The sequence below is a fragment of the Eptesicus fuscus genome, chromosome 19, assembly GCF_027574615.1.
Source record: "Eptesicus fuscus isolate TK198812 chromosome 19, DD_ASM_mEF_20220401, whole genome shotgun sequence".
Lineage (NCBI taxonomy): Eukaryota > Metazoa > Chordata > Mammalia > Chiroptera > Vespertilionidae > Eptesicus > Eptesicus fuscus.
The window spans coordinates 8,519,437-8,544,076 of record NC_072491.1 but is presented as its reverse complement, the minus strand read 5'-3'; the positions used below and the strand labels follow the sequence as shown (position 1 = coordinate 8,544,076).

The 24,640-nt window shown below is 41.0% G+C and overlaps 1 long non-coding RNA gene across 1 annotated transcript; it reads left to right on the top strand.

Annotated features, from left to right (window-relative positions):
* Positions 1-3,465: 3,465 nt before the first annotated feature.
* LOC129147193 (uncharacterized) lies at positions 3,466-22,662 on the top strand. The gene is made up of 3 exons (XR_008554523.1): positions 3,466-4,298; positions 6,591-6,699; positions 22,437-22,662. It is a non-coding gene; the product is annotated as an uncharacterized LOC129147193 (long non-coding RNA).
* Positions 22,663-24,640: the final 1,978 nt, after the last annotated feature.

Genomic DNA, 24,640 nt, shown 5'->3' with positions numbered 1-24,640 from the left:
TTTTATCACCCACTATTCATTATAATGCCTTTGTGTATGTCAGTGTTATCAGAGGCAACCGGTATTTATTAGGCACCCGCTGGATGTGTGATATTGTGCTAGGTGCTGCCAAGGGCACTTACGTGGAATGAAACATTACAAGGGAGCAGGGTGACAATTTTTTCTCTGCAGTCTACCGCTCTTCCTTTCACTGTGAGCTGGGTCATCAGGTTGGTCAAATTACTCATTATGTCCCAAGGACTCTCTTAGGATTTCCTAAATATATGTGTGTTGTTTGTCATATGTTTCATGTGGCCTTTGGGTGAATTTGCAAATATAATAAGAAAAAAATAGTCTCTCCCATTGTATTTACACTTTAACACACAGTAAAAAGCAAGACATACTAGTACCATGCACTAGTGATTTGGAAAAGAGCAAGGTTTTCTGAGAAAGGAGGACGTGTGTGTGTGTGTGTGTGTGTGTGTGTGTGCGTGCGTGTATCTCAAGTGTCATAAGAACTTTCTTTTTTAAAAAAAAATATATTTTATTGATTTTTTACAGTGAGGAAGGGGGAGGGATAGAGAGTTAGAAACATCGATGAGAGAGAACATCAATCAACTGCCTCCTGCACATCCCCCACTGGGGATGTGCCCGCAACCAAGGTACATGCCCTTGACTGGAATCGAACCTGGGACCCTTGAGTCCGCAGGCCGACGCTCTATCCACTGAGCCAAACCGGTTAGGGCAGAACTTTCTTTTTTTTAAAAAATATATATTTCTATTGATTTCAGAGAGGAAGGGAGAGGGGGCGGGAGATAGAAACATCAATGATGAGAGAGAATCATTGATCGGCTGCCTCCTGAACGCCCCGTACTGAGATGGAGCCCACAACCCGGGCATGCGCCCCAACCTGCAATTGAACCGTGACCTCCTGGTTCAAAGATTGATGCTCAACCACTGAGCCATGCCAACTGGGTAAAGTAACAGAAGGAATTTAACATTAAAAATTGTTAACCTGGTATTGGAGAAACAAAAATAATTAAAAAACAAACACCTAGGCGCCTTGGAGGAGATGATGCAGGAAGCAGCTACCACCTCTCGGCTGGGGAAACAAAAGGACGAAGTTGCAATTATCAAAACTTAGAAGATTGGAGGCAAGGCCCTGCGGGGGTTGGATATCCATCTCTGAAGAGGGCGTGCTGGTTGGCTGGGCTGGTGTCCCTGGAGGGAAGACCATGAGGCTGGTTCTACAAGTGTTAGAGGAACTGCACACTTGAATCCCCGTTGCTCCTGGAAGGAAAACTGCTGCTGCAGGATGGCATGAGCTGGGGCTGCCAGGGCTCAGAAGTGTCGCTGGGATGATGCAGACAAAAGCAAAAAAAAAAAAAAAAATAAAACCGGAAGAATCAAACTCCTTCCTCCTGCAGCCTTGCAATCTCTCTCTGCTGCCCCCTGCTGGCAGGGCCTAACTGGGAGCGGCTGACAACGCAGAAATGTAGTCTCCAGAGTCCCAGCCCCGCCATCGCATCACAGGGCACAGCAGAGCACAGCAGAGAGAGGTGGTTTGAAATTGAGAAACAATTGCTTATTAACTAGCACAGGGGTGATAGTACCTACCCCATAAATTGGTTATCATTTTAACCATTATTATTTTTATTGAAATTTATGTGAAGAATCTAGTATGATGATTGGCCCCTAGTGGGGTTAATACCCATCAGTTCTTTTCAATTTTTGCTAGTTTACAAAATCTTCTCCCAGCCTGTTTATTGAAGGTGGCCCATTATACTTTGATACTCTGATTCTCTGATTTTGACCCCAGTCCCACCCCAGTGGCATTCACATGTACAGATAAGTAGTGTTGGCTCTGGAACCCAGTGGTTATTAGCTGTGAACTTTGGGCAAGTTAATTAGGTTCTCTAAGCCTCAGTTTATGTTATATAAGATGATGCATGTATAGCTCAGCAAATCAGTGTTTAAAAAAGTAGCCGCCATCATTGCTATCATCAACATCATCATCTTCATCATCATCGCTGCCATTTGAGTCTAGAGAAATAGCAGCAAAAGAATCTCAACTTAAGATACAACATTTGAGAAGCCAGCTTCTTCTAAAATCACAAAGCATTAACTGGGTTCTCTGAAACGTAATCATTATTTTGAAAAGTAAACAGTTCACTTTCCACCCTCACTTTTGGTTCTTCAAAAGATTCCCATTTTTAAAAAAATATATGTTTTTATTGATTTCAGAGAGGAAGGGAGAGGAAGAGAGAGATAGAAACATCAATGATGAGAGAGAATCATTGATTGGCTGCCTCCTGCACGCCCCCCACTGGGAACCGAGTCCGCACGCAACCCAGGCATATGCCCTTGACCGGAATTGAACTCGTGACCCTTCAGTCCACAGGCTGATGCTCTATCCACTGAGCCAAGCCGGCTAGGGCAGATTCCCATTTTTATAATATTATACTTGACATTCTGAAAAAGGCCAATATTGTCCGTTCTGTTTTGCATTAGGGAACATTGAGGCCCGAAGTCTCTTTGAGACTTTCCCTGAGTCATGCGTGTGTTTGTAAAAGGTCTGGGAAGGATTCAAAAACCCATCATGGCCCTCTCAGCGACTCTTGGATCCTGAAGGATTCCTGGCTCCCACTTGCTCAGGGATATAGCGACTGCCACTAGCAATTCAGAATGCGTGTTCTGTATAGTGATGCGGTACATCACTGCCGGGTCCTGAGGCAAGCTGAGAACATCCCGGATCCTATGCATTATGCATGAGAGGGTGTAAGAAATAAAGGATCAATCATCTCCCTCAGCTAACATTGATCATTTGCTACACATTATTTGGCCTGGCTCTGTGCAGATTTATTTTCTCCAATGGGAACAAGAAGTAGATTGCCTGTTTTCTTAATGAGCAATGACGTCAATCTAGCCAACTCTATCTAATGCATTGAATCAAGCTCACTCCCTCCCTCCCTCCCTCCCTCCTCCCTCCCCACCCTGCTCTTCTCTCTGTCATAGTAAAAATAGGGACAGCTTCTGAAGAGTGTGCCAGCTTCTGTGAGGGTGGTGACAGAGTGAGAAAATTGGGTCTAATTCAGGGTGATGAAAAGTCTCTTTCTCTTTTCTTACTTTTTAATTTAAAGCTGTGTTCCCACTTTCCATTTTTTCCAGCCGGCATATTCTGAGGGGCTGATCTGCAGAAAAGGCCACGTGAAAAGTCACCCAATGAGAAAAGAGGAAGAGGGCACGTAGAATGCATGAATCTGGTGTGATGTCGGGACTCCGAGTGGCTGGAGTGGCAGGGTCCCTGGGAAAAACAGCAAACACCAATCCGAGAACGTGATACAGGTACTCCTTAGTCAACACCAATGCCTCTTAATAGCATGGGAATCAACATGTGGCATTCCATGAGAAAATGGAGTTGAAGCTTGTCTTCTGTTGAAACATTGTTCTCCTCCTTGTGGAGGCCGGTAGGCAGTAGAAGGATCTTGGAGGTAATGTGTGATCCAGGAGTTAAGAGGAGAGTGGATGTCTTGCTGGGATACACTTCCTCCTTCAATCACGTGTCCATGGAGAGAGGCAGGGGATTTGGGGCATTGATTAGACGAGGTGGGGTAGCTTGGGAATTGGCGGAGCAGTCTACCGATGGCAGGTCACGGCTGGCATGTAGTCCTGGCAGAGTGGAACCTCTGCAGGCTCAGTTTGCAGCGGCACCATGCCTAAAGGAGAGCCGAGATTGCGGGCTCCTCTTCAAGCTGGACAGGCCAAGAGGGACCCCAATAGAGGAGGGAAGTGTGGCAACACATGGAAGTGGCTTAGGCCCCGGAAGGAAGCGTGGCTAGAACAAGGCAGGACACCCATCGTAGGCAAAGGCCAGACGGTGGGATACAAAGCTTGCCATATCATAAAGTTACTATTTACACTGCGGACCACCCTCTCCCAGAGTCTCCAAGTTGCAGGGGGAGGAACATTTTTGAAATTATTGGAAGCTAGTTAATCATGAAACATGATAGCCCATGAAGTCAGTGATGTAAATTGTGAAGCATAAGCCTTGGTTTTGTTTTCTCCTGAAGAAATGTAAGTACAGGAGAACTGTCACCAAGCTAAAAATGAAGAACAAAGGAGAACTGGGGAGGGGCCAGTTTCACCTTGGCATTGAAGATGGCCGTCTCTCTGCACCTGTTCCACCTGCTGCCTGGCTGGTCTCCACTCCTTTATTGTTTGTGTTTCTGCACTGCCCCGAGGAGCCGTTCCTGAGAAGTAGCACTTTGCTTTGCAGGCGATGCTCACCTTTATGAATGTTTTGATTCAACCACAGGCAGGTGAATTCTTCCTCTCTTCCTTCCCCACTGCAAAACCCTTTCCTCCCCACCCTGTTAACGCTGAATCCCGCAGGATTTCCAGTGGACAAAAGCCAACACAGACAGAGGTAAAGAGGTGGGAGGGGAAAGTTACTTAATTTTTGGCAGTGAAAAACAACTAACCAAAACCCGACTTTTGCAGATCTCAGTAAAAGCGTTTTTGATTTTGGTTTCTTTCCCCTTCTTTCTCAGGAGGGGGTGGTGTGGGAGAGTTGCAGCTTTCTCTGGTTAGCGTTGAAAAGAATAGTTTAAATATAATTAACTTATATATTATCATCTTCAAAGTATATAGAGAAAGAAATCCTGTTTGGCTCCAAAGAATTGGGTGCAAAGTTGTCTGCAGCCAGATTAGATTACTGTAATTTTCTCAAGTGGCATTTTTTGCCAACACTTAAAGTGGATCTCATGGAGGAGTCAGAATTCAGTTGAGAAGAAGATATCCTACACCCAGAAATCAACTACATTTATTCTCAGATTTAGAGTAAAAATCAACGTTTAATTCCCTTTAATTGGGTTGCTGTTGATAAGGAGGAGTTTCTTTTTTCACGTACCGACACTTCAAACTCTCAAATTACAAGGCTCAATCTCATGTCTTTTGGCTTTTCTTGGCAAACCAAATGCTGTCATTAGCTGTGCTTATGTTCTCCAGCAAATGGTCCCTTGGAACATTCCTTTTCATGCTCCCGTCTCATCCACTCACCTCCAAAAACGTCAGGCCAAAAATTGTGTGTCTAGGAAACTACTGTATTATTCTGTAGTGTGTGATGTGTACATGTAGTTGGTATGAATTGTGTGGTCATGCATTTTCTGTTCCAAAGAGTAATTCTATTTCTAGACTGACTTTAATTTCTGCCTCTCAGTCTTCAGCTTGTTTTCAAATTAACCCTGTCCAGCGCACTACGTGCTTAGTGAAGATCTATAAAACGGACATTGTGGAGTTTACAGTTGAATGAGTTCAATGTTCAACTACATCAATACTGTTTTCCCTTGTAAAGTTTCTGTCTCTCCTTTTTTCCTGATCTGACATCTACATTACACTGAGGGGTGGGGGGGAGGTTACTCTCATGATGTTGAAGGCGGGAAGAAGCCACCCCCATTTTCTGTTCTGCTGATGTTCCTGTAGTCCATTATCCTGCTTTGGCTGACACCTGGAGGAGTCACACCAGGTAGCTACCTTCTCCTCCTCCTCCCAGGAGGGGTTCCTCCGCAGGTAGGCTCTTAGAATTGCTCATCGGCTTGTCTTCACTTTGGGCCCATGAGATATTTGCAGATCTCCACGCCCCCTCTGCAGCTGATGCTGGTTGGGGGCGGGTAGCCTCTCATGTCCGTGTGCACAATGCCATCTCACTCTTGTTTCCTTCAAGTCCTAAGCGGCTGGACAGGTTTTACAAGGATGGTCACTCTCCAGCTGTACCTGGAAATGTCTTAGCAGCCTTCTCTGCAGACGTTTCAAACATCACAGGAGAATGCCTTGGTGTCCCTCAAGTCCTTAGTTTGGCCAGAGGTAGACAAGAGTCCAAAATGCCCCGCTGCTCATTCTTTTCCTCTTTCAATTCTAGTTGGATTCTGTTCTCTCTCTTCTTCTCACGTGCTCAAAACCTTTCGAGTGGTAGTGAGGAGTAGGCAGTGGTGTTGAAGGAGAGAAGGTAGGATGGAGAGCAGCTCTCCTGTGTTGAAAATATGTAGCAGTATCCTTTTCCTTACAGTAGGTCTTTTATCTCAAACTTAATATTTGGGCATTTCTTTTTGCTGCTCCTTATCTATAATATATTAATTAAATATTTTCAGATTTAGAGTTAAAAAATCAATTTTTTCATTCCCTCTCTTGGGTTGATGTTGGGTTGATGATAGGGGCAACTATTTCCTCATGGTATATTATAACTCATATATCCAGTTCTGAATGCAGCATTGCAGGGTGTATGAGTAATGCATGCTGCTTGATTTCTCAAATTATTACTTTGTCACAATTACTTTCCTGTTATATGTGTGTGCACTTGTGTGTATTCTGGCAACTAACATAACTGAAGTATTCACATAAAGAACAAAATTCTCAAGTAAAAATATTTTTGTAATATTAATGATGCCAAACATGCAAATATTTAGGAATAGTAACTATGATGTCAACTCAAGAACCTATGTAAAAAAGGATCAACATAATATTCCTAGGAGAAAATATTCATGGCTATATCCAAAGAGAAATATATAATGATTAAGTATATGTAATTTTTAAATTATATATATATATATTTTTAGAGAATCTGGAAGCAAGGTGACAATCTTTCTCTAATGCGAGGCCAAGTTATGCTGGAGCTGGGGTGTGTGCACAGGGATTCCGGGGTGCAGGTCTGCTGGTCAGGACCAGGTATAAATGGGGCGGGCTTTATCCTTACTATATTGAGTTTATGTAACTTGTGGATTCTCCATGGCAAGTACACATTCCAAGATGTCTTTTGATACTGTGCAGCATAGATTGGGTCTCTTTTTAATAGTATCAGTTGGTATGTGTTGAAGGAATTACATTTAATTCCCTCTTTAGTGACCCTTCACCTGGCCTCCTCTGCATCTATTCTCTAGATGCAGCCAAAGGGATCTTTTCAGGAAGCAAACTCGCTGATCTAGTCATCCTTCCATTGAAAACTGTGTAGTGTCTCCCCACTGTCTCAAAATAATAAAAATTCTCTTTACAGATATGAAGGTGTCCCCTGGTCCGGCCTCTGTCATCTTCATCCACACCCTCTCACTATTGCACCCTCTTCTCTTCACCTTGACTTTTGCTTCTCTCTTCTAATATTTGCTGGGCTCTCCCTGCCCACCCCTAACCAGGACCTTTGCAAGCGGTGCTTGCTGTACCAGCACACTTTTATTCTTTTTTTTAGATTAGTCACAGTTTCACTATTACACTTGTCTGTGTGATAATAGTTTCCGGTCTGTGTCTCTCTCTGTGTTGTGATCTCCGCATGCCAGTTCTGCTGATGATGACACCGCCAGGCCGAGGGCAGTGACTGGCACATGGCTGGGGCTCAGTGGATGAATGGATGAGTGAATGAATGAATTCAGGAAGGTTGCACTTATCCTGGATATTGATGGATCCAGTTCATCATGGATTTGGGGGAAAGGTCATTCCAGAAAGAAAGCAATAGGATGAGAAATCTGGATAAAGGAATGGGATAAATTGGAATGTTGACAATCAAGTGCGGAGTATTGGGGAGTGAGATTGGCTGCAGATGAGGCGGGACATGTATTTTGGGACAGGCTGACATGTCTTGTTGGAAAACTGGTACTTCATCCCAAGCAATGGAACCACCGAAGGTTTTGGAGGGAGGAATTTGACATAATGAAATAGAAAACTCAACTTGAGTGGTAATGTGAGAAAGGAGTGAGCAGCTGGGAACCTATTGAAGAGGCAGTTGCTTAAGATAATGGGACTTGGCCTAAGGAAGTGGCTGTGGGAATGCAGAGGAGAAAACCAGGAAATGCCTTGGGCTTGGCAATGAACATGAAGGTGAAGGTTCATAAGGAGCTGCCGCCAAGCAACATGTAAACCAGGACAGCAAGTACACTCTGAGGACAACTTGTACTGGAGAGTTTGGATCATCTGTGACATCCCTTCTTGTACTTAGCCAAAACAGAGAGTTAACTGTAAGAGTGAGGGAGAAATAAAGAGAATGGGCACAATGGAGAACCATTAGTGGAAAGATGAAAGGCATGAAAACTAACTACGAATGTACAGCTGAATAGATGGGCGAGGGCCCGCGGAAGCTGGCCTAAATGGCTTCGTTTGCTGCCTAAGTCCAACGCTAACCCTTGTCAACTCAGAACATTTCAGCCCGGAGGTCTTTGACTCCAGTGCCTACATTTCCTCTCTGGTGTCTGGCTTTCCCTTTGGCTGGCAGTGGGACGTTGCTCTGGCTCTTTGTGGAGGAAAGAAGAGACCATTTGGTGTCTTCAGTGATGCCTCCTGAGTAGTCTATTTAGCGGATACCTTGAAATGAAGTCATATAATCTTGTGCTTTCTTTGGGAAACAACTTAGGCAGTTTAGTTGCTCATTTTGATGTTGTTATGATTAAAGTCCAGAGGGGACAAGAATAGGAGGAGACATGCATGGCAGAACAATATCAGTCCAACAGTTCATCTAATCTAGAGTGTTTGAACTGAGGGATAGGCTCTGCCAGTCAGGACTGAAACCAGCAGCGACAGGTTGGGGGGAGAGCGGGGTGTATAGGCACAAAACATACTTTAAGAAGTGTGAAATGTCATCCTGAAGAGACACATCATAGACTGTAACTCATAAGGACAATGTGTTTTAAACTCACATACCTGAGCTATGATACCACCTCATTTATTTCTTTGGTCACAGCCTTGTTAGTTTTGACTCACAAAGATGTATTGTTACTGTAAACTGGAAAATATTAAAGTTTATTCTAGGAATATGGTGTGGAACTCCAGTCAGTGGATCTGTATATAAGAGAACATAAAGAAATTAAATTATTTTTTTGTCTTGGCTCTATATCAAAACACAGGATAATAAATTTGTATTCATATGTTTTACGTTAAAACAAATAAAAAATATATCTGCTTCATTTAAAAATAACTTATTTTTTTAAATGGCATTTTGATCAACTTTCCAATGACTGGTCCCGGTTGTACTGGATTTCATTTAGGGCCATACCATATGAAAAAAAAAGTACATTTAACCTTTAAAATTAAGCAGTGTAGGAGACGTGTGGGAACCCAATCAACTGAGTCAGCAGCAGATTCTTGTATTCCTTATTAAATTCCTTTTAGAGCTATGCTCATTGAGTCGAATAGTTTAAATAATGGATATATAATTCAAATTATTTTTTCTCTTCTGCTCTTGCTTACTCCTATTCCTCCTCTTTTGCTGAGATCATGGAGTTAAATGCACATAAATTAAGTGCACATGTATACTTTACTGTTATCTCCTTTTCACAGATAAAGACATAAAGCTTAGAGCAGTTGAAAAACTTCCCAGCTTCTCAAAACTTCCATAACCAAGGAGAGCATTTTGAAAGCAAGCCTTGGGGAATGTTCAGGCTCACATCTGAGGGTAGGAGAGCTGTCTCCCTCTACGCTTCTTATCCATTATCAGTCAGCTGTCAGCTCAGAGTCAAAACATAGTAGTCATTCTTGATCCCCCCATTTTTTCTCACCTTTTACACAATAAATATTTAAAACCTACCCATTTCCTTAGTATAAGCCATGACCATCTCTCATATGGATATTAAGAATGTAATAACAGCAAGTAGATGTGTGTGTGTGTGTGTGTGTGTGTGTGTGTGTGTATGTGTGAAAGTATTTATTATGCAACAAGCATTATGCCAAGCACCTTACTTATATTAACTTACCTATATTTAGTTCTTACAATTTCTCCTGGAGGTAAGGAAATAACTTTGGAAAGGGACAGGGGAAGTCAGGGACATCCAAGGAGGGAGTGACGTTAGGGCTGGATGGGAAGATTAAGGTGAAGTTGGCCAACAATTTAAAAAAGAAAAGATGGAGTTGGCCAGGGGAAGAGAAGGAAAGGTGAAAGCAACATTGCTCTGTGTCAGGAATCGAAAAACGACTAACTGCTTCTGGAGATTGAGGGTTGGGTGGGTGAAGGAGTAGGGAGGAGAGCAGTAGGACAGGGAGGATAAGTTGGAGACGACAAGGAGGCCACAAGGAGAATACATTGGGGATATTTATTCCCTCGTTTCCTTTCTGTGAGGTTAGTCTGGGCTAGTTGTGTCCCATAGCAAATGTGATACCTAGTGCTGTGCTGGCAAATGGGGTTTGGGGAAGCCCTGGTTTGTAGTGTTTCCCCATTTCTATAGTATCAGTACTCCTACTGTGACCAATTTCAAGCTAGGTGATGTCACTCAGTGTGGACTGGGAAGGAGATGTATACTGTCTGTCCTCTCAAGCTGGCATAAACCAGCTCTAGCTCCTACTGTTCCATTCTTTCTTTCCAGGTAATTGTATCTGCTTTTCCCCTAGGCCTTCAGTGGGAGGGCTGTGCCACGTTTGTTCTTAGCCTTGGGATGCCGCACTGTCTCTTGTGGGTTGTCTCACCATGCCCATACCTTTGAAGATAGTTCCTTTATGAGACGCTCCTTAAATTACCCAGTTTGAGGTGCCATCTGTTTCCCGATGAGATCCTAATTGATTTACCAAACTATACTGTGTGAGAATTAGTCACTTAGAAATCCTTTCTCCTGTTGTATTACCCAGAGTACAGGATTATGGTTTATTAAATTTTGTAACTCCAGTGGAGGAAGTCTGAAGGGAAAGGAGAAGGAACTCATTTTTGTTGAATATCTATTATGGATCAGATATTGTATCAGATTACTTTAGGAATGTTATTTCTTTAATCTAAACAAATCAAATGCATTCTAAACATGACCATTTTAGGCATTTACCCATAAGGATATTGAGGCTCAGAGTGGTTAAGTAACTTTTACCAGGTTACACAGTTAGGAAGTAGCTGAATTAGGATTTGAACCTGAGTGTCTGGATCTAAAACCTATTCTTTTTGCATTATTTCCTCAACTTATTTTTAGCGAATGAATGGATGTTTTAGTTAACATAGAAGATAGAGCGTGTGCCAGTAGAGATGCTTGATAAAAGGGATCTACAACTGGGAGGGAGATGGAAACCAGCTTTCTTCTTTTCCTAGGAGTGGAATTTCTAGCAATCTTGCAGCTTACACAGTGTAAGCTATCCATGTGTCAGCATTCCCGTGGGACTGGGTATTTTAGATAACATCAGGCGATTCATATGTTAGTCATAAACCTGGCAGATATTTGTATCAGTAGCTTAACAAATTCATATCTTACAGCAGTACCGGGCAGCTTCTCATCTCCTAAAGGTTTAAAATTAGCTTAATATTTAGAGATGAAAAAAAAATTATATCTGTTTGGTTTTGCATTAAATGGTAGAGGAAGTGCAAATGTGATCAAGAGAAATATTATGAAAGAACATACTTAAATCATCTTAACATCTAAAATGTTGTGATCTAATCTTTCCATCTAGAACAGCGGTCGCCAACCGGTGGTCCGCGGACCACTGATGGTCCATGAGGTCCGAAAGGTTGGCAACCGCTGATCTAGAAGACACTGGTGACTCTAGTCAAGACGTGGAAGGATCTGGGAGAGGTCTGTTTAAAGAAACATCTGTAATATATTCTACTTGCTCTCTTAAAACTAGTATTTGTTTTAATAATAAAAAACATTTGCTGGAAAAGTTGATGTTTGTTTTCGAAAGTTCAGTCTGTTATGATACCACAAAAGGGCATACAGTAGGTCTAAAGGATCCATAGAAATCTGAGTGAGAAAACTTGGGTCCCATTCTGGCTTTGTTATTTGCCTAGTTTTATAATTATGGTTGAGCCTCTTAAATGTTTGGTGCTTTAATCTGCTTATAGGTGAAATGGGTGATTAGGTTAGATGTAAACGAAATTATCTTCCTAGCTCTAACAAGTTTATGAAGTGCTTTAACATTTTTCTTTCTTTTCAGTAAAACCACTATAATTTTTCTACATGTAGTAACCACTAAGTCATTTACTTTCTTATTTTCCTTTATAGTAATAATTTTATTATTTAGTCATTCACCCCCTCATTGTCTATCATCTATTTACCATCTTTCTAGAAATCCATTAGTAATAACAAGACAAGCTATCCAATGTCCAATGTGAGGGCACAAAAATAAAACAATCCCTACATTACATTTGGTCTAGCCCAGTGGTCGGCAAACTCATTAGTCAACAGAGCCAAATATCAACAGTACACCATTGAAATTTCTTTTGAGAGCCAAATTTTTTAAACTTAAACTTCTTCTAACGTCACTTCTTCAAAATAGAGTCGCCCAGGCCATGGTATTTTGTGGAAGAGCCACACTCAAGGGGCCAAAGAGCCGCATGTGGCTCGAGAGCCGCAGTTTGCTGACCACAGGTCTAGCCTTCTATTCCCTAAGATGTGTGTGTGTGTGTGTGTGTGTGTGTGTGTGTGTGCTCGTGTTCACATGCACACACACATATACACTGTTGTGTCCGGGTAAATGTTTACCAATCAACCATACTAGAAAAATAAAAAAAAGCTCTGATGTATAGGATTTGCCAATTTCTGGGGTGCAATTGCTTCCACCATAGTCAATTTCAAGTTGCCCATGGTAAGTGGCTGAATGTGAAGCTGAGAAAAAGATGCATAAAATTGGCTTGTTCAAGCTGGTACAGGCTGGCTCCAGCATACCTCTGAATATAAGCAGTCTATAGGGTAAATGCTCTCTTTCATGTTAAAACTAGAGGCCCAGTGCACGAAATTCGTGCATAGGTAGGGTCCCTAGTGGCTGCTGGCTGCCGGCTGGGGCCTTTCTTCGTTCTGCACCGCTTCCTGGTGGTCAGCGCACATCATAGTGAGCTATCGAACTCCGAGGGGACACTCTGCATATTAGGCTTTTATATATATAGATACCTGTTATATAATGTATTTTGGGAATTGAAAACTGATCCTAAAACTAAGCAATACAAAACATGTGTATTCTATTTATTATTGTCTTTACCTTGAATTATTTTTAGTAGCTCACTCTCTTACCTTCACCCTAAATGTATGCATACATAAGAACGTATATGCACATATACCCAGATTATGTTAAAATTTTTTGTTGATGTCTCTATGCGTTATGTAAGCATGTATAGCTAGACAATATTAAAATATGGTGCAAATGTTTTTCCCACTAGCCATCTATGCTTTCAAATTTAAAGTTTAGAAAGCTACCATAAAAATCTGTATTTCTAAAAGAGTCTAAACTTTTAAGCCCTTCCTCTTGAATGTGTCTGTATTTGCACTCAAGATTTTCATTTATTAGTTGTTTATCAAAGGAGTTAGAGCTGGGAAAACCTCCAAACTATTAGATCATCAAATTTGGGAATGATATAAATTAGATATACTCAGAAACCCAAAAAGCTACACACAGTAATTTGGTATTTAGTCACAGAAAGGCTACAATGCATTGACTGTTGACTGAGTGATGAGCATCAAATAAAGAGTGTAATTAACACAGACAGAAGCTTACTGCCAACAACAGTTTGAAACAATTTTAGTCCTCTATTTCCTGCCAACTTTGATATAAAAAGAACCCTTCATAGCGTGATTGAGAAAATTTGCTTTTGCATGGGAAATTCAGCTTGTAGTACCCCCACAGCCTCCAGAATAGAGGCTTTCAAAGGGTAGAGATTTAATGGATATTTGTTGGGTTGAAACAGATCTACATTAAAAAAAAATTGGTCCTCAGATGCCACAATTCTTTTTTTAACATAATATTTTTACTGACTTCAGAAAGGAAGGGAGAGGAATAGAAACATCAAAGATGAGAGAGAATCATTGATTGGCTGCCTCCTGCATGCCTCCTACCAGGGATTGAGCCTGCAACCTGGGCATGTGCCCTGACTGGGAATTGAACCGTGACCTCCTCGTTCGTAGGTCAAAGTTCAACCAAGAGCCACATCGGCCAGGCGGATGCCACAATTCTTGAATTTCACGAATCAGTGGTAACTTGTTCTTCATTCCCTTACGTAGTGAACATTTTCCATGGGAGAAAAAGACAATGATGAACATCCATCTTACTCAAGTCTAAGGAAAACTTGCACAGAAATGGTTACTGGGAATTTAAAGTGTGGGCTGATCTAAAAATGGATCTGCTCATCAACTGTGCAAAAAGGAATATCAGCTCTAAGTTATCCATGAACAATTTATCTGCTACAGTTTGCCCTGATACCTGTATCAAGAAGCGGTAAAAAGAGAAACACCATTGCAAAGTGTTTTCATGGCTCTCCTGATCTCTCTCTCTCTCTCTCTCTCTCTCTCTCTCTCTCTCTCTCTCTCTCTCACACACACACACACACACACACACACACACACACACACAAATCCAAAATATTCGCTTTTGTCAGGCTTAGTTTAGGATACAACCTTTAAGAAAGTTGACATATGCCCTAGGAAATTTCACTGACTTTTCCCCTCCCTGAACTCTCCTTGCTTCTTATAAAGACTTTCAAATGGCTTAGTTTCTAAATTAATCCAGGCATTTGAGGGCAGTTGGGCCCTCTGCGCTTGAATAATTGAGTACTAAAAGGCTACACATTAGTAACTTGGAAGAACCAGAATGGATGAACCACTTCTCAGAACCTGCATGACAATTTTGAAAATTAAACCCAGTTAATAGAAAAAAATGCTAAATCAATGGCCATAAAATTTAATGGGTTTATCACAGCCTTAACACAGTAGGACTGAATTATCATGTTAATTTAATTTCCATTTCTAAATGAACCAGAAGGCACAATAAAGGTCAATTAACCAGCTACCTTCCCTGTCTTTTCTTTTACTGCTGGTTTTAAATCACATTCAGCCCTAAAGCACTCACAGGGCTTCTGGAAACTCATTAGTTTTTCTCGAAATTAAAACAAAAAAAGAAAAAGAAGAAGAAGACATGAAAACTAACAACTAACCGTGTGCTGAGAACAACCACTGAGAATGTGCCACAATTATGGGGAGAGATGAATTCAATGAAAAAAATCTTCCCTCTTGGTACATTGAGGCTACGAACTTAGTCACACCAAGCCTAGGGAAACACTCAAGTTCAAGGTCTCAATTACAGTGTTTACCAAGTGTTCATCTACAGGGAAAAAGCTGTGTGTGCTACTCTTAACATTTATGAGGCGAATAAGGACGGGAACTCCATCTGTGTAATGTGGGTCTGTTGCTGGTACAGTGAGAACCTTAAGCTTTGCACAGCCTGCATTTTTCGCACTGAAATGTGTCACTATATATTAATAGGTTTTTATTACATTAAAAAAAAAACCTTAATAGAAAGAGGAAAAAAGAAGTCAGTTTCCTCTCGTCTCACAAGCAAGAAAATTCCATCCTGTTTTTGGTGTAATTTATTGCTGCAATGGAATATGCCTAATACGATACAATTCGGATCAAAATCTTTCAGTATTCTGGTGTTTTCCAGTGATACAAACAACATCAAGGGCGCTAGGTCGGGGAACAAAATATATTATTATTTTGCAAAATCTAGAGACACAAATTGTTTTCTGATTCCAATGTTTGTCATGATTTGAACAGTGATTTAGAGATACGGCAAAATGATTATAATTTTGATTTCAATAGATGCCCCTTTCAAATAAAATAAATAACGGTAGTAAAGTATCTAACACCAGGTACCATGTAGCTTTCAATGAATGCTAGCATTCTTTCCCTTTCTTTTCAGTATAAAGTAAAAAAAGTAAAGCAGTCATTATTTGAAGTGTAGTTATTTAGAATTAGTTCTTAGGATTGTAAAACTTTAAGAGAACAATGGCTTCAAAACCTTTGTTTATCAAGTTCTTATAATAAAGATATTGAATTTAAGTATAATTTAGATCAGATGTCGAAGGCTTTACAATAAGGATAACAACTATTTTTTTTCAAATAAAAACATTTAGTCACCTTTCATGTAATAAAGATCTATCCCTTTGTCTCCCCTTGACACCTAAAATTGTCTGTCTGTATGTATCTAGGCATAAATAAATAGAATGTAATGATTTCATGACAGTTTCTGGGTTAAAGTGAAACATATTGAATGCAGACATAATAACAGAAGTATATATTCACAAAGTACAGATTTGACAAATAAATGTGTACTTATAGGTGTGATTGGTATTGAGGGGCATCTTTTTTCTTTGAAAATTTTTGTAGGCTAGTAACAAAATCTAACCTTTCTTTAAATTGCAACCTATTTGATCTACTTTTAAAGTGCCTGTAATAATAGAGAAAAATGGCTTAGTAGTATTCCATTGTGTAAATGTACCACAGCTTTTTTTTATCCTAAATGGAAAACTCTTAACAGTATGTCTGAAATCAGGTTTTGCTGAAGCAGACCCTTAGATGAGGGTTTGCATGTAGAGGCTTTATTAAGGAAATGTTCCTGGAAGAAAGGGAGAAAGGAGAAGCAGGCCAGGGCAGGGAGAGAAGCTGGGCAAGGCTAAGATCTCTCCGAGTCCTGTGTAGGTGTGTAATGGTTAATGTTATGTGGCTACTTGACTGGCCAGCGGGGCCCGGATTAAACATTATTTCTGGGTGGGTCTGTGAGGGTTTCTGGATAAGATACGCATTTGCATCATTGGACTCTGTAAAGCAGATTGCCCTTCCCAAGATGCAACTTTGGCATCACTCAATGCACTGAGGGCCTGAATGGAGCAAAGGAGAAGAAGGAGAAATTCGATCCCTTTTTCTTGCCTCACTGTGACAGCTCATTGCATCTTCTTTGCCCTCAGACTGGGATTTACAACCATCACTTCCCCTGGTTCTCAGGCCTTCAGACTAAGACTGAATTATACTACTGGCTTTCCTAGGTCTCTAGCGTACAGATGGTAGATTATAGGACTTCTCGACTTCTATAAATTGTATGAGCTAATACCTCTTAATCAATAATCTATCTATCTATCTATCTATCTATCTATCTATCTATCTATCTTCATCTATTTAATCTATTATTTATCATCATTTATCTATTATCATCTCTCTATTTATCATCTATCATCTATCCATCTTCTATTATTGATTTTGTTTCTCTGGAGAACCCTGACTAATATGAGTAGCTTTGCCTGATCCACAAAAGAGCTTATACTTCAGTGTAACTTATACCTAAGAATTTTCCTACCTGAGGCAGAAGAGTTGGGCTTTTACACCCTTGCATCAAGTAGTCAAATTGATTGACAATGACTCTCTGTGGTGGGAGCTGGGATATAAGCTTCTAGGCACTTCTGGTTCTCTGCCCATGTAGGGCAAAGAACTCTGATGCCATGAGGATGATCCTTTAAAGGACACACATCAGTGCTACATATTGGGAGGGAAAGCACACAGGAGCGGGAAGGGCTACTCAGTAATGGTCGGAAGGTCATAAAGGAATCTGGGTGGGGCAACCAGTGGTTCTACCATCAGCATCTTGTCAGTCTGGCCTCGTGTCAGCCTCCAATTTTGAAAGTAGGTCCTGTCAGGAGACTTGAAAACTGGCCTTCTTAGTAGCTTGTCTCCAGCATAGAACTTGTAGAATATTTAATTTTGTGTTGGACTGCATTCCAAAGAGCCTGTTTGGATGAGCAGCAAAACGTGCCATTAAATAATGAAATGAGTTAATCCCTTTATAGGGTTGTTCTGTATTTGCTGTCAAAATGCTGAAAAGTGTTTGCCAAAAGCAGTAATCCTAGTTTTGGTCTAATTGATATTGAGCTGTTCCTCCCGGTAGTAATTGCCCAATAAGCTTAGTGGCTCCTTGAGGCCACTTTCGGAATGATAATAGGATTATGTCATCGGCATCAAAAAGGGTGCTAAGACAGGAGTTTATGTATTCAGGTTATCAAAAATGTATCAGATGGTTTGGGGTTACAATTAAAGAGTAGGTGGGATAGGACATTTGTACCATTTGGGGCTGCAACCTGCTCTGTTAAGAGCCCATTTCCCATCCATTTTGATCCCTTTTTGACATTACAGTAAAGGTGCTGAAGGACCATTAAAAGGCAGGGATCAATATTGAGATCACGTAACTTGCCTCATAAATGGTTTCTGTTTATAAAAATCAAAGGCTGACAAAAGAGTAATAAATGGCACATTTTTTAAACCATTCTCTCTAACAGAAGCAATAGAGTGTAGTAATAGTCCGTGAGAGAAAAGCTGTCGCTAAAGCATTTGTGCTCCTCCTGTAGGATATCACATCGAAGCATCAGACATGCAGTGTGGAACAGCAAGGTGGTATTGATTTTTGAAAGGATATTCTAGAGATTGTTGGATAGTAAGGAAAGATAAAAGGCTGTTCCCCTCCCCACCTCCCCCTCCTCCCCCTCCAAAAAAAGGGCAGACTATTCTTTCGGTCTGTTTCGTAAAAATTATACTGTGAACGATTAAGTCAATAATATTGCGTGAATTTGCACCTACGATGTAGAATAGGATTTGTGATGGGGAAACTGCTGCACAGCTTGGCATAAAAATCCATCTCTGTGACTTTGACTACTATGAATACCTCATATAAGTAGAATTAAATAATATTTGTCTTTTGGTGACTGGCTTATACCACTTAGCATAATATCCGCAAGGCTCATCCAGGTGGTAGCATATATCAGATCCCCCCTTTTTTATTTAAAAAAATGGCTGAGTAAGATTCTATGGTGTGTATATACTACATTTTGCTTATTCACACATCCATTGATGGACACTTGGATTGCTTCCATGTTTTAGCTAATGTGAATGATGCTGGTAGAAACATCAGTGTACAAATATCTCTTTGAGACCCTACTTTCAATTATTTTGGGTACATACCCAGAAGTGGAATTGCTGGATTATCTGGTAATTCTATGCTTAATTTTTTAAGGAACCAGCATACTATTTCCCATAGGAGCTGTACCATTTACATTCCAATTTCCCCACCTCCTTGCCAGTAAGAATCCCAACAAAGGGTTGTAGATGACATCTCCACCTATGGATATGCTTAGTTTAAGAAACTTGTAAGGCATCCAGTGGAGATTCAGCAAACACCTCGTTATATGGGAACAGGACTCAGGAAAAGCACCCTTAGGAGTAAGCAGGGTTAAGGTCATAGCCAAGATCGTGTGAGTGATGAGATCATGAGGGAAAATGAGTGGTGTCATAAGAGGAAATGGGCAAAAAGAGGAGCCAGTTTTAAGGGGCAACAGAGGAAGAGATACCAGCAAATAAGACTGAGAAGAGACTGTCAGAGAGATAAGAGGGGAACATTTGCATCTTAGCTCACACCATTCTTGAAAGTCCTGCTTTGCTGATACATAGGGGAGGGTACTTCTGTTATTTCCAAAATCTCTTTTGATGGCTGGCGTATAGCAGGTACTACAAAAATGTTGACTTAGTTACATGAAATACTAAGGATTAGGAATTTAATTCTCTCCGAACAGTGTGATGAAGGAAATAGAGAGACAATGTAATTCAAAAATAATTGAACTTGGTATTTACTGAATTTGTGTTCGGCAAAACTTTAGTTCTAGACATTATCACCAACAGCTGGTTGTCCTTCAATAATGTATTAAGTACTTCAGTGTCCTCCTTAGTAAAATCAGGGGACTGGGCTAAGAGACAATGTCCTTTTTGGTTCTTAAATTCTGAATTTGGAGACATAAGTAGCAGGTCAAGCTGAAGAGGTGATGTATTATCCAGTGGAGGTATCCTGTCAGCTTTTACTGATATATTATCTTATAAGACATTGGGACATTACATATTTGAGAGTGAAACTCTGGATATTGCTTCCCCACCCCACCCCCTGCCTTGTAAATGGCCTTTGCTTGTGAAGAACCGTAGGCATTGCAGAGTTGTTTATATCAGTAGATTGCATCCCTGCAAAATTAATGTCAAACAGTGCATCTGGGTATTGTCTCGATAAATTACATGACTCGGTGATCACTGACCCACATTTTGTAATATGATTTTATAAAACCAGTGTGACAACACTAATGGAGATAGATGCACTGTAGTTCTGATACAGTAGAGGCCAACAATGTTCCTGGGGAAAAATGAAATAGAAAATGTAATTACAGAGTTGCTATTATAAGATTTTAGCTAAAGAAAGAGTGTCATGTGGGTGGATATTCTATACAGGGAAGTTGTTAGGATTTCAAGCAGATTTTACTGCATGTCAACCAATAACACTGATTTGTCAAAATAACTTTTTCTTCTTCTTTTTTTTTCCTTTTCTAAAATCTGCACTGGCATAGCACCAGGTGTGGAATAATAGGCTTACACATATGCTGAGAGGCATGCTCCTTTGGCATATGCAGTCTTGGTCTGGGATTTCCTTTGTATGACTTCATTTTTGCGATGGCAGCCTCTATCAGAGGATTCACAGCAGAAAAAAAGATGCTGACCTTATCAGTGAAGATTTTAGCTTCACTCATGAAAGGAAGACTGCTTCCGACAACAAATTCACACCTGCATTTACATAAAAAGCATCAGAAGAGTTTTTTTTAAAAAAATATGTTTTTATTGATTTTAGAGAGAAAGGAAGGGAGAGGGAGAGATTGAAATACCCATCAGCTGCCTCCTGCATGCCTCCTACGGGGCATCAAGCCAGCAATCTAGGCATGTGCCCTGAGTGGAATGGAGTGGTGACCTCTTGGTGCATGGGATGACACTCAACCAACTGAGCCACACCAGCCAGGCGCCATTAGAAGAGTTTTAACAATGTCTTTTCTTGAAGCACAGCAGTGTATATTGTTTTGTCATGTAAACTGTCAAGACAGGAGGAGGAATTTAGTGAGCTTCAGTGTGCACACTTGCTCACAAAAACCCTTTTTTTCTAAACTAAATATTTGAATTCCCAGAGTTTTGTGTGTCTGTGCTAATTTGGAGTCTGAGCTTTTGCTTGTTGAAAAAAATGCAGTTATGCACTGGCAACTGCATGTGATAATAGCTACCCTTCTAATTCCATTTCTCTACTCATGGTAGGGATCTGAAGGAACACTAACTTGGCTTTTGGTCACTTTTTGAGAACACAATTTATAGTCTCTATCTGCCAAGTGTTCTTAATAGTCTATTATTTCACATCTTACTCATCCATGGTCAGACTCTAAGTGGTGGCAGAAAGGTGAAACCAAATAAGAAAACCCAACAATTTAGGTTTTTTAAAAGGACTTTTTGCCTCATTTTTTTTGGATAGGTTGGGACAAAGGCAAACGATAGAGTTCGTTTTGGTCAGCTTGAAGTCATAAGCTTATACCCTCTGCAAGCAGAGACGTGAGCCTAGAGGTCAGATGTCACCTGTAAGCGTTGGTTGCAGTTTGCATATGGATAAGATCACCTAAGGGAGAGTGTGAAGAATGAGATAAGAAAAGTGCTGACAGTGAAATCGTGGTAAAGATCAGTTTTTAGGTGGCTGTTGGAGAGAGACAGGGAAGCTCAAAAAAGAGTCAATCCGTCTTGAGGAAAATCTTGAAGATTAAGGCAGAAGAGAATTTACAAAAGGAGAGAGCGGTTAACAATGACAAGCGCTGCAGGGAGAACAGAGCAATAATTAAACTGGACTGTGCCCCTTGTGTTTGTCAACCAGTAGGCGATTACTGACCTCCGTGAGAGCCAGCTTAGTGGAACAGTTGGGGCAGAAACCCAGTTGGCAATAGCTTGGAGAGAAATACAATTCGACAGAACATGGCAGTGGCTCGATTAGATGCAGAATTATTCAGTAAACTTTCTTGGAAGAACAGGGAGGGCAAAAAGGAAACAAAAGAAGGAAGGTAAGGGACTGAGTCTTGGACTGAGGTTAGGGAGTGACATTTTTAAAAACAGTGGTTCAAGACTGCAGTCTCCATCACAATGGAATTCCAAGCTCGTAGGTATGGGACAGTCATCCTCAGAGCCCAAAGTGAAATTTGTCAGTAGGCTTGAGCACTGAAAAATTTTTCAGAGAAAGAGGACTCTTGGAGGCAACAGGCTACAGAGGTGGCAAAGGTAGAGTTTGAATGGTGGGGGGTGGGGTTGTAAGAAATGGGTGGCCCTGACAGATGTATGGAGGACCAGTGGCAGGGCTTGAGCTTGCCATTCATGTGAAAGGTCAGAGGTGGCTGGAGAGCCAATGTTAGATTTGTGTCTCAAAAAGTTGATAACACAGGAGCATGGGCCTTGTGTGATATCATGTCCATCTACTCTCCTTCCAATGTAATCACCGTAGAAGATAGTTTTCACTGAATTATTTTTGATGACTTCATGTTGGTCTCTGTTGAAGCACCTCTTTCCTTACTAAGTGCATACAACGTATCTAGTGAAGAACACACTTTGAAATGTTGCTGGGTATGAAAGTCAAACTCATCTTACTTTAGATTAAAAAAAAAACACCCTTTTGAAATCTGAGGCATTTGCTTAGCTCTGATCTTCTGGCAATTTTCCCATTGCCTCTGACTTCTCCCCCCTAGGACACGAGCAGCTGTGGTAACAGCTGCAAATTGTTTTAATTGTCTTAGATGTAATGCATCTGGACTTGAACACGTTTTAAAGCTCCTAGACCTTCCCTTTCTACCTCTTCTACTAAGATTTGTGTCTCATTCATTGCAGCCTGAATATGACTCTCCTTCATAGAGGAAAAATGGAAGCAAACCAGAAGAGAATTGCTCTGCTCTCTTTCTTGCATCATCTTCATCAAGCAATGAACTTACCCGTGTTTTTTGTTTTATTATTAAAAACATAGTTTTAACAACAACACTCTTAATTTTGGTCCCACCGAAGTTGGTATCTGGAATGTTTTACCAGCAGCCAGGTTGGTGGGGTAGCAGATAGACAGGGAGACGGCTGTCTTTATATATGGATGCAAGACCTGCTTGGTAGCAGACATTGCAATAGCTGGAGACCTTGCTACAAGATCTCTATTCTTAAAAAGTTCATGGTCAAGTGGAGAGTTCTAAAGAACATACTGTATATTTCAGTTAGCTGTGTGTCAACCTTGGTAAAAATAAAAGGTGCCGATAATTATTTTGCATATCCATCCATCCATCCATCCATCCATCCATCCATCCATCTTTTAAGTCATAGTTCTCAATCATAGCTGTATGTAAGAATCACCGGGGGATTCTGGACTGGGTAGCAATAAAGTAGGTTGATATGTAACTATTTGGGAACTTTAAAACAACAACCAAACTCAATCAGGATCTGCGAGTGCTCAGGCCCAGGGGACGGTATCTAGTAAAAGCTCTGTTGGAGAGTCCATATTCAGAGAGTTGAAAATCACTGCCTTAAGGACTTAGTACACATTTAGATAGTGCTGTGCCAGGGACTGAGGAAGAGAAATACTATCTCATGTAACATAAAGTTGTTGCTCTGCAAGTGATAACACTTTATTTGAGTAGACAAGGCATTCGTTTTGATGGAGAAGAGCAAAATAACAATGCATGACTAAGAGCAAAAGTGAGAGGCAGAAGCAAAAAAAAAAATAAAAAATACCATGAGCGTTATAAGCAAAAGGTGGGTTTAAATTGGACCTTGAAGCATGCACAGGATTAGGTAGGTATTGGATCAGGTACATGCGGCTCAGACAGGGCATACATAAACAAGCAAAGGGTAGATGTCAGGAATGAGTTTGGAGTATTCTGGGTGTTTTATGAATCAGATCAGCCAAAACTGAGCAGAAGTTTATTTTGAGGAGCAGGCAGACTAAGGTTCTGGAAGTAAGGCCCCCAAATGGAGAACTCTCAACTATTTTGAGGCATTTTTAACTGTAAAGTACAGGCAGCCCTGCTTTAAAAAGAATGTAACTAGATGCCTTAAAAAATTCTCAAACCTCTTTCCAATGAGCAATACTTCATGCTATTGACCAGCCTCAGCTTTGCTATTCCTTGAATGTAGGATCTGAATGTCCACTTGGAGAAAAAGAGCGGAAGCTGATCTCATCGTGATCAAATGGCAGTATTCTCTTACGCTCAGACTCACCTGTGTCAGCAGCTGGCAGGTAAATGTGCAAACAGCCAGCTCTCTCGGGCGAAAGAGTCTTGATGTGTTTGGTAATTTCTGTTGGGCGAAGGCTACCACTACAACCAATATCATGCTACCGGGATGTAAAACTCAGTTTGCAAAATTCCTGAAAGTTTGACACTGACTCTTGGGAGCTGGTGTGAACCGGCGTCGGCACACAGCTGCCTGTGCTACTAGAGGGAGTTCCCACTCAACATCCTTGATAGGTTCTGCAACTTTAAGTGAAGCCACCGATGATGAAACCAGTTTTACCGTAGGCTAAGTGCTACATAAACAAGAATTAAGTTCCTACGGTTCCGCATCAACGTTATAATAAAACTGTGTTGAACTAAATGACATTATTCAGGGACCTGCTGTACATTAATTCTCTCATAATAATGGTTTGTCTCTGGAATGACTGGCAGGAAGGCATGGAAGCTTTGCCTCTGAGAGGTAATATTCCGTTTAATCTCAATGTAGGCAACGCAATTAAAAAATGAGGGGTGGGGTTGGAGAAAATCCCTAACACTTTCAAAGTAGAAAAAAATGAAAGAACATCTGAACCTCCGTGTCTTAGTGCAGTTCCAGAAGCCTCTTCCACGGACAGAGGCGCCCGCCGTGCCCAGTAGCTGAGCAAGCTCACCTTACCCTAGCCCCGTGGTCGGCAAACTGCGGCTCGCGAGCCACTTGCGGCTCTTTGGCCCCTGGAGTGTGGCTCTTCCACAAAATACCATGGCCTGGGCGAGTCTATTTGGAAGAAGTGGCGTTAGAAGAAGTTTAAGTTTAAAAAATGTGGCTCTCCAAAGAAATTTCAA